Genomic DNA, 9,566 nt, shown 5'->3' with positions numbered 1-9,566 from the left:
GCGTTTTTGGGGTGCTGCGCCAGGTCTTCGCCAGAAATCGCAGTTTATTAGAAGTTAAGTGATTGGTGATATGTTGTTTCATTTACTTGTTACATTCTACTTGTTTTCTTGGTGAGGTCACCACCCACTTTGATTTAGGGTCGTCCCACCATTCTTCTCCGTTTGCCCACCCGCGGGAAGGTGGTTATTTATTAATTGGGTGCTCCGTTTTTCCCTTGTGGAGCAGGGGCTGGTTAGAGCAGCCTGCGTTTCGGGTTGTTCGGTAATCGCCCTATCAATCTGCCGTACGTTAATAGCTGCCTCTGTCATGTTTGTCGGATTCGGTGTGTTAACGAATTTATTGCTTGAAGTGTGACGGCCTAATTCGTGAAATATGTTTTTATCTTGCCTACCATCTTGAGAGGCGGTATATGTGTACTGTAGAGCATGTTTGGCTAACCGTATAGTTTTATGTAAGATTGCATTTCATGAGCTTTTATTTAAATGGTCATTTTAGTATATAAAGTTGCCACACTTCCACCGTAAGACTTTTCTTAGAAGTTAAAATCAATTTGCACCTTCGGTGGCAAGTTAATCTTTTAATTTTAGTGTTTTGTACCATTTCCATCCCTCCTACGGGGTGCATAGTTTGTGTGCTTGTGTGAATTGTTAAAACTTTTACTTTAAGGTTATCTGGTGTGTTGCAGATTGGCACCTGTGTAGTCTTTCAGAAGTTGTTGAGAACTGTCGTGACTACGGCCGTGTCAAAAGGGAGCGGCAAGTTTCTCAGCCTGAAAGCTCATACACTCAAAAATTTCTTTCTTTCTGCCTCTGAATAAATTTTAACTTGATATTTAGAGGGTGCTTTCTGCTTATAATTTTAAATCTGTTTCTTAAAAAAAAGGCTTTTAGGAATAAAATTCCCATTTGTTAAAAGCAATTTCATTTTGATTTCATCAGTTACTCGCTGGAACTACTTCCACGCTCACATAGTGTGATTAAATGTGTTAATGTTCTTGATGAATCGCTAGTAAATAAAGTAAATTCTTAAGAAAAGGTTTTGAAAGTAAATTCACGGTTCAATGTTTAACATCCCGTCGACAACGACGTCATTAGAGGCGGAGCATGACCTCAGATTAGGGAATGATGGACAAAGAATGTCCTTTCATACGAACCATCCCGGCTTTTGCCTGTAGCGATTTAGTGAAATCACGGTAAACCTAAATCAGGATGGCCGGACGCAGGTTTGAACCGTCGTCCTCCCAAATGCGAGTCCAGTGTGTTAACCACTGTGCCACCTCGCTCGGTTCCCATTCAGGCCTCAACGCACTTGGTTTTCCTCCTAAATGCGAAGCAGCACTGAATAAGTTAAAGCCTGAAACGTTTAGGTGTCTTTGCTTAGCGTCCTATTAATAATTAGCATTCCATCTGGAAATTCAGGATTTCTCGGCGAATTTCATTGATGATATGTTCTCGATCGTGGGGCAGTGTAGTCGCAACGTTTCGACGAGTTTACAACTCGTCATCTTCAGGGCAAACCTCGTTTATTGCCCAATTTCCTTTACAGGCATTGGACCACAGACTTCTCTGCTGATGTCCCAAATGTTGGTCAGTTGCGTGTCTCAATAGGAGATGTCGCGACTAGTGGTGTTCCTGTTCACCTGCCCCTTCCCCCCTCCCGTCTTCCCACCTCCCGACAGGGTGGAAGAAGGTCCGAGTGTAGAGTCCTGGTGCTGATGGTCTAACAGATAAATTTGCAGGTGCAGAGCACAGCATCAACGGAGGGACACGTTTTTGTCTTTGAGTAGATAAAGGTACATTGCCGCGCCAACGGGTTCTGGAGCTTGTACATCAAATGGAAAGTTCCACGAGACTGGAAGTAGGCCCAGATCGTAGCAATCTATAAAAAGGGTAGAAAATCGGATGTAGAAAATTACCGGTCAATTTCATTGACATCGATTTGTTGTGGAATCATTGAACATTTTTGTGTTCAGACATAATGACCTTTCTAGACTGTGAGTTGCTCATCTGCAGAAACCAGCACGTTTTTAGGAAACAGCGGTCATGCGAGACACAGCTGGCTCTCTTTGTGCATGATATACAACAGGCTGTAGATACCGGGTCCCAGATTGATGCCATATTTCTCGACTTTCGAAAGGCGCTCGACTCAGTTCCACACTGTCGCTTGCTCCAAAAAGTGAGAGCTTACGGTCAGTCCGATGACATATGCAGTTAGATAGAAAATTTTCTAACAGACAGGGAGCAGTATGTCGTCCAGAACGGGGTGGCTTCAATAGAAACAAGCGTAACTTCAGGTGTGCCCCAGGGCAGCGTAAAAGGTCCGCTGCTTTTTACGATTTACATAAACGATCTGGTTGGTGGTATTGACAGCCGCATTAGACTGTTTGCCCATGATGGTGCAGTCTACAGGAAAGTAGTATCACACGAAAGTTGTGAACAAATCAATGAGGATTTGCAGAAAATTATTGCGTGGTGTAATGACTGGCAGCTATCTCTCAATATTAGTAAGTGTAACCTATTGCGTATAACAAGGCGAAAATCCCCATTAATGTACGAGTACAAAATAAATGCCCAGTCTTTGGAAGCGGTAACATTCGTCAAGTATCTGGGTGTGACTATTCGAAATGATCTCAAATGTAATGATCAGATTACACAAGTAACTGGTAAGGCAAACTCTAGATTGCGGTTTATTGGTAGCGATGCAGTCCTTCAACAACGGAAATAGCTTGCAATACGTTACTTTGTCCAGTCTTAGAGTATTGTTCGTCTGTATGGGACCCTTACCAGTTGGGTCTGATTCAAGAGATTGAGAAGGTCCAAGGAAGAGCGGCAAGATTCGTGACTGGTACATTAAATCTCATAGAGAGTTTTAATGGGACACACTTGCAGATAGACGGAGCGCTAAACGGAAGGGGCTGCTCACTAAATTCCGAAATCTGATCTTCACTGACGATGTAGAGCGTATATTATTACCACCAACTTTCAAACCGCGCAATGATCACCATTCAAAGATAAGGGAAATTAGAGCTCGTACTGAGGCGTTCAGTCGTTTTTCCCTCGCGAGTGGCACAGAAGGGGGGGGGGGGGGGGGAGGGGAAATATGCCTTTGGCGCGAATTGTGCCCTCCGCCACAAACCGCTTGGTGGCTAGCGGAGTATAGATGTAGAGTACAACCTTTTTTCGAAGGCAGTTATTACACTGATGTAACCGCGTTTCATGGTGGTCCCCTCGACAATACAAAAGGCGAGACATGGTTGTTAATAGGGCGTCTGGACCTGCTGAAATACGTGTCCACAACACATCCCACATGTCCTCTATGGGATTTATGTTGGGGGAACGGGTATTTCAGGCCACTTCCCGAAAAAAGCCTCGTTTCAAGAGCTCATCCAGTCGCGCAGTTCGATGCAGTCTTTCATAGTCATCCATAAAAATCAAGTCAGGGTCGAAAGCACCCCTGAAAAGACGCTGACGGGGAAGGGCACAATGTGAGAGTAAATTCGACCGATGAGTATGCTGCGCTCAGAGACACGGAGGCCAGTGTGCCCATGCAACATGATGCCTCCCCACACTATAACACCTGGTCACCCAAAACGATCATGTTTGACAATGTTCTTGGTTGCAGTACGTTCTCTCACCTCCCGCTTCCCGCTGTATGAAGGTACGTCAGCTTTACCGAACCTGGTGGTTTTAGTGGGCCGGGTATTATGGCGTGGGGAGATATTACCTATCATGGGAATATTGACCTCCAGATCTTTGAACACGGTACACCCACCGGCCGACGTTATGTGACACTGTACTTCTTCCCTATGTGTGTCTTTTCACGGGTTCATTTGGCCCTGACTTCATTTTTATGGATGACAACGCGCGACCGCATCAAACAGCACTGGTGGAGGAGGTATTTGAAAGAGAAGGTATTCGGCGAATAGACTGGCCTGCCCGTTTCCCCGACCTAAATCCCATCAAGCGCATGTGGGATACATATCCCATCAAATTCACATGCACCAACGATGATCCAGGAGCCATCATCCGCGCTAGTGTAGCAATGGTACGATCTGCCACAAGAACTCCTTAACTACCATGTGGCCAGCATGGGAGGGCGTTGCAGAGCATGCATTGCCGCCGGGAGACCAATCATGAATCGTGTTGACTTCGGTGTAATTGATGTCTGCGAATAAAAATGTTATTTCTATTCGTCTCATTGCAAATTTCTTTCAGTTACCTTCCTCTACAATACTGTAACAGTTCTTTTAATGTTTGGTGCAAGTTTCATTGAGCTATGTTACTCGGCAGTGCCACATCATGTGAAAGTTAATTTCGTCCTTAAATTTCCACACTGCTGTACGTAAGAGACACTCTGGTGTGAAAGTGGGGGAGGCAGCGGGTGGAATAGATCTGCAACTTGACCCAACTACTGCATCCCTTGTCATGCCGCTGCCCCCGCCCCTCCCCTTCCGACTATAACCAATAGCTCCGACATATCTGAAGTCGTCAACCCTTTGCGTCTTCGGCAGATGAATCTGCGTACCAGCGGACGTATAGGAAAGAACTGGGGATCAACTGTCACCTTGCCTGAATAACTCGTCGAAACGTTGTGACAACGCGACGCTACGACGCGGCCGATAACCGGAGAAGATAACAGCAATCTATCGAATCGGAAATACACTACTGGCCATTAAAATTGCTACACCACGAAGATGACGTACTACAGACGTGAAATTTAACCGACAGGAAGAAGATGCTGTGATATGCAAATGGTTAGCTTTTCAGAGGTTGGCGCCGAAGGCGACACCTACAACGTGCTGACATGAGGAAAGTTTCCGACCGATTTCTCATACACAATTGACCGGCGTTGCCTGGTGAAACTTCGTTGTGATGCCTCGTGTAAGGAGGAGAAATGCGTACCATAACGTTTCCGACTTTGATAAAGGACGGATTGTAGCCTGTTACGATTGATGTTTATCGCATCGCGACATTGCTGCTCGCGTTGGTCGAGATCCAATGACTGTTAGCAGAATATGGAATCGGTGGGTTCAGGAGGGTAATACGGAACGCCGTGCTGGATCCCAACGGCCTCGTATCACTAGCAGTCGAGATGACAGGCATCTTTCCGCATGGCTGTAACGGATCGTGCAGCCACGTCTCGATCCCTGAGTCAACAAATGGGGACGTTTGCAAGACAACAACCATCTGCACGAACAGTTCGACGACGTTTGCAGCAGCATGGACCATCAGCTCGGAGACCATGGCGGCGGTTACCCTTGACGCTGCATCACAGACAGGAGCGCCTGCGATGGTGTAGTCAACGACGAACCTGGGTGCACGAATGGCAAAACGTCATTTTTTCGGATGAATCCAGGTTCTGTTTTCGGCATCATGATGGTCGCATCCGTGTTTGGCGACATCGCGGTGAACGCACATTGAAAGCGTGTATTCGTCATCGCCATACTGGCGTATCACCCGGCGTGATGATATGGGGTGCCATTGGTTACACGTCTCGGTCACGTCTTGTTCGCATCGACGGCACTTTGAACAGTGGACGTTACATTTCAGATGTGTTACGACCCGTGGCTCTACCCTTCATTCGATCCCTGCGAAAGCCTACATTTCAGCAGGATAATGCCTGACAGCTTGTTGCAGGTCCTGTACGGGCCTTTCTGGACACAGAAAATGTTCGACTGCTGCCCTGGCCAGCACATTCTCCAGATCTCTCACCAACTGAAAACGTCTGGTCAATGGTGGCAGAGCAACTGGCTCGTCACAATATGCCAGTCACTACTCTTGATGAACTATGGAATCGTGTTGAAGCTGCATGGGTAGCTGTATCTGTACACGCCATCCAAGCTCTGTTTGACTCAATGCCCAAGCGTATCAACGCCGTTATTACGGCCAGAGGTGGTTGTTCTGGGTACTGATTTCTCAGGATCTATGCACCCAAACTGCATGAAAGTGTAATCACATGTCAGTTCTAGTATAATACACTCCTGGAAATGGAAAAAAGAACACATTGACACCGGTGTGTCAGACCCACCATACTTGCTCCGGACACTGCGAGAGGGCTGTACAAGCAATGATCACACGCACAGCACAGCGGACACACCAGGAACCGCGGTGTTGGCCGTCGAATGGCGCTAGCTGCGCAGCATTTGTGCACCGCCGCCGTCAGTGTCAGCCAGTTTGCCGTGGCATACGGAGCTCCATCGCAGTCTTTAACACTGGTAGCATGCCGCGACAGCGTGGACGTGAACCGTATGTGCAGTTGACGGACTTTGAGCGAGGGCGTATAGTGGGCATGCGGGAGGCCGGGTGGACGTACCGCCGAATTGCTCAACACGTGGGGCGTGAGGTCTCCACAGTACATCGATGTTGTCGCCAGTGGTCGGCGGAAGGTGCACGTGCCCGTCGACCTGGGACCGGACCGCAGCGACGCACAGATGCACGCCAAGACCGTAGGATCCTACGCAGTGCCGTAGGGGACCGCACCGCCACTTCCCAGCAAATTAGGGACACTGTTGCTCCTGGGGTATCGGCGAGGACCATTCGCAACCGTCTCCATGAAGCTGGGCTACGGTCCCGCACACCGTTAGGCCGTCTTCCGCTCACGCCCCAACATGGTGCAGCCCGCCTCCAGTGGTGTCGCGACAGGCGTGAATGGAGGGACGAATGGAGACGTGTCGTCTTCAGCGATGAGAGTCGCTTCTGCCTTGGTGCCAATGATGGTCGTATGCGTGTTTGGCGCCGTGCAGGTGAGCGCCACAATCAGGACTGCATACGACCGAGGCACACAGAGCCAACACCCGGCATCATGGTGTGGGGAGCGATCTCCTACACTGGCCGTACACCACTGGTGATCGTCGAGGGGACACTGAATAGTGCACGGTACATCCAAACCGTCATCGAACCCATCGTTCTACCATTCCTAGACCGGCAAGGGAACTTGCTGTTCCAACAGGACAATGCACGTCCGCATGTATCCCGTGCCACCCAACGTGCTCTAGAAGGTGTAAGTCAACTACCCTGGCCAGCAAGATCTCCGGATCTGTCCCCCATTGAGCATGTTTGGGACTGGATGAAGCGTCGTCTCACGCGGTCTGCACGTCCAGCACGAACGCTGGTCCAACTGAGGCGCCAGGTGGAAATGGCATGGCAAGCCGTTCCACAGGACTACATCCAGCATCTCTACGATCGTCTCCATGGGAGAATAGCAGCCTGCATTGCTGTGAAAGGTGGATATACACTGTACTAGTGCCGACATTGTGCATGCTCTGTTGCCTGTGTCTATGTGCCTGTGGTTCTGTCAGTGTGATCATGTGATGTATCTGACCCCAGGAATGTGTCAATAAAGTTTCCCCTTCCTGGGACAATGAATTCACGGTGTTCTTATTTCAATTTCCAGGAGTGTATATTTGTCCAATGAATACCCGTTTATCATCTGCATTTCTTCTTGTTGTAGTAATTTTAATGACCAGTAGTGTAGTTACGACATCTGCTAGTGGGCGAGGCCCATAAGTAACAAGCATTATTAATCCATATAACTGAAATGTAGCACCGAAATGATTAATCGATAACAGTTTGCCAGACAGTCCTCTGTGCAGCTGTCCTGCATATTGTAGACTCGTACAGCGACGAACGCACCTCACGTGCTGAAAGGGAAAATATATGTACCTGGCGCACAACTTACGAGGTAGCTCAGTCTGTTATAAAAAAATGAGATTGTTAACACGGGAAAGATACGTCGAGAATCACGGAGGGTATTGGTACCTTCCCCAAGTCAGTAACAGTTCCCAGGTCCATATCATTTTGGCTTAACTATTTATCTCAAGAAGTTACTGCCTCAGTCATATTTGATTTATTTAAAATGTATGCTAAGCAACAGCCGTGCACAATAGCTGTTTGCTAACTATATAATTTAAAGTTACAACAGAGAGCAGTGTGAAGAGCGTTACCATTGCGCAGGTAAAGGTAAGAAATTTTATTATTTCAGAGATAGCATTCATTAAGCACAGGGACCATCATTCTCAAATTTATCAAGTTTTGTCTTATTACCAGAGCCAATTTCAAATCAATGGAGCTGCATCAGTTTCAGTTTCGTGTTACGTAAATTCATGCAGTTTTGGATTGGTTTAATGTTATTGACAGTTTACATTCTCGTGGCTAAACTAAATTTACATTCTCGCACTCGAAAAGTTCAGTACAGGGCAAAGCGCATAAGCGACTAGATAAATACACGTTCGCATGCGATTCCCATTGTAACAGTTGTGTTTCAGACTACTGTCAGTTACGTAATTTCAATCATATTTCAAACGTACATGTTTCATAGATAGTGATTTCTTCAGTCTTATTACTGCCAACTATTATTATTTTTGTATCCTTATGTAAGCTTTAAAAAGCTACTTAAGAAATCCAGCTTTTACCATTATATCCGACAGTTTTTTTCTGTTCACGTTGTCAAAAGCTTTTTCGAAGTCGAAAAAGCTATATGTCTCTAAATTAGTTTCCCGTTGTTTCTCTAATTTTTTTTGTATGGGTATATTTTAACACTGCATGGAAGGCCGTTCCCGAATCCAGTTTGTTCTTTTAACCGGATAGTCTCTGTAATGGTTCTTGTAGGTTCCTTAATTATTTTTGCAATTTTTTTTATCCAGAATGAAATTTTCACTGTGCAGCGGAGTGTGCCCTGATATTAAACTTCCTGGCAGATAAAAACCGTGTGTCGCCCCGAGACTCGAAATCAGAACTTCTGTTTCGCAGGAACGTTCTCTACCAAATGAGGTGCCCTTTTCGCAGCGTGTGGTCTAGTGGCCAGCGTTGCTGCCTCCGGATCACGGGGTCCCGGACTCGATTCCCGGCCGTGTTGGTGATTCTCTCTGCCTGGGGCTGAGTGTTTGTGTTGTCCTAATTATTTCATCACCACCAGCCTTCTTGACAGTGGCTAGATTCGACTAAGTAAAAATTGGACTGTGTCAAAACTGGGACTTCGTACGGGCGCTGATGGCCGCGCAGTTGAGTGCTCCACAAACCAAACATCATCATCAAATGAGCTATCCAAGCACGAGCCACGGCACGTTCTCACGGCTTAACTTCCAAGGACACCTCGTCTACTACCTCCCAAGTTCTCCTGCGAAACTTTCGGGACTAGCATTCCCCGGAAGCAAGGATATTGCGGAGATATGGCTTAGTCACAGCCTGGGGGATGTTTCCAGAATGCAATTTTCACTCTGCAGCGGAGTGTACGCTGATATGAACCTTCTTGGCAGATTAAAAATGTGTGCTGCACCGAGGCTCGAACTCGGGACATGTGGCTTTCGCGGGCAAGTGCTCTATCAAATGAGCTCACCAAGCACGACTCACGACCCGTCGAGATATGATAACGGGTTCTGAATTGTGCTCGTGTAGTTCAGTCGGTAGAGCACTTGCACGCAAAAGGCAATGGTCCCGATTTCACGACTCTGTCCGACTCACAGTTTCAATATGCCAAGAAGTTTCAATGTTTTATATGCTCAGTTTAGGTAGGTAACTACTCTGCAGATTAAAACTGTATGCTGGAGCAAGGCTCGAACTTGAGACCT

This window comes from Schistocerca cancellata, chromosome 9, assembly GCF_023864275.1.
Source record: "Schistocerca cancellata isolate TAMUIC-IGC-003103 chromosome 9, iqSchCanc2.1, whole genome shotgun sequence".
NCBI classification, from domain to species: domain Eukaryota; kingdom Metazoa; phylum Arthropoda; class Insecta; order Orthoptera; family Acrididae; genus Schistocerca; species Schistocerca cancellata.
Note: the sequence above shows the minus strand (reverse complement) of the source record.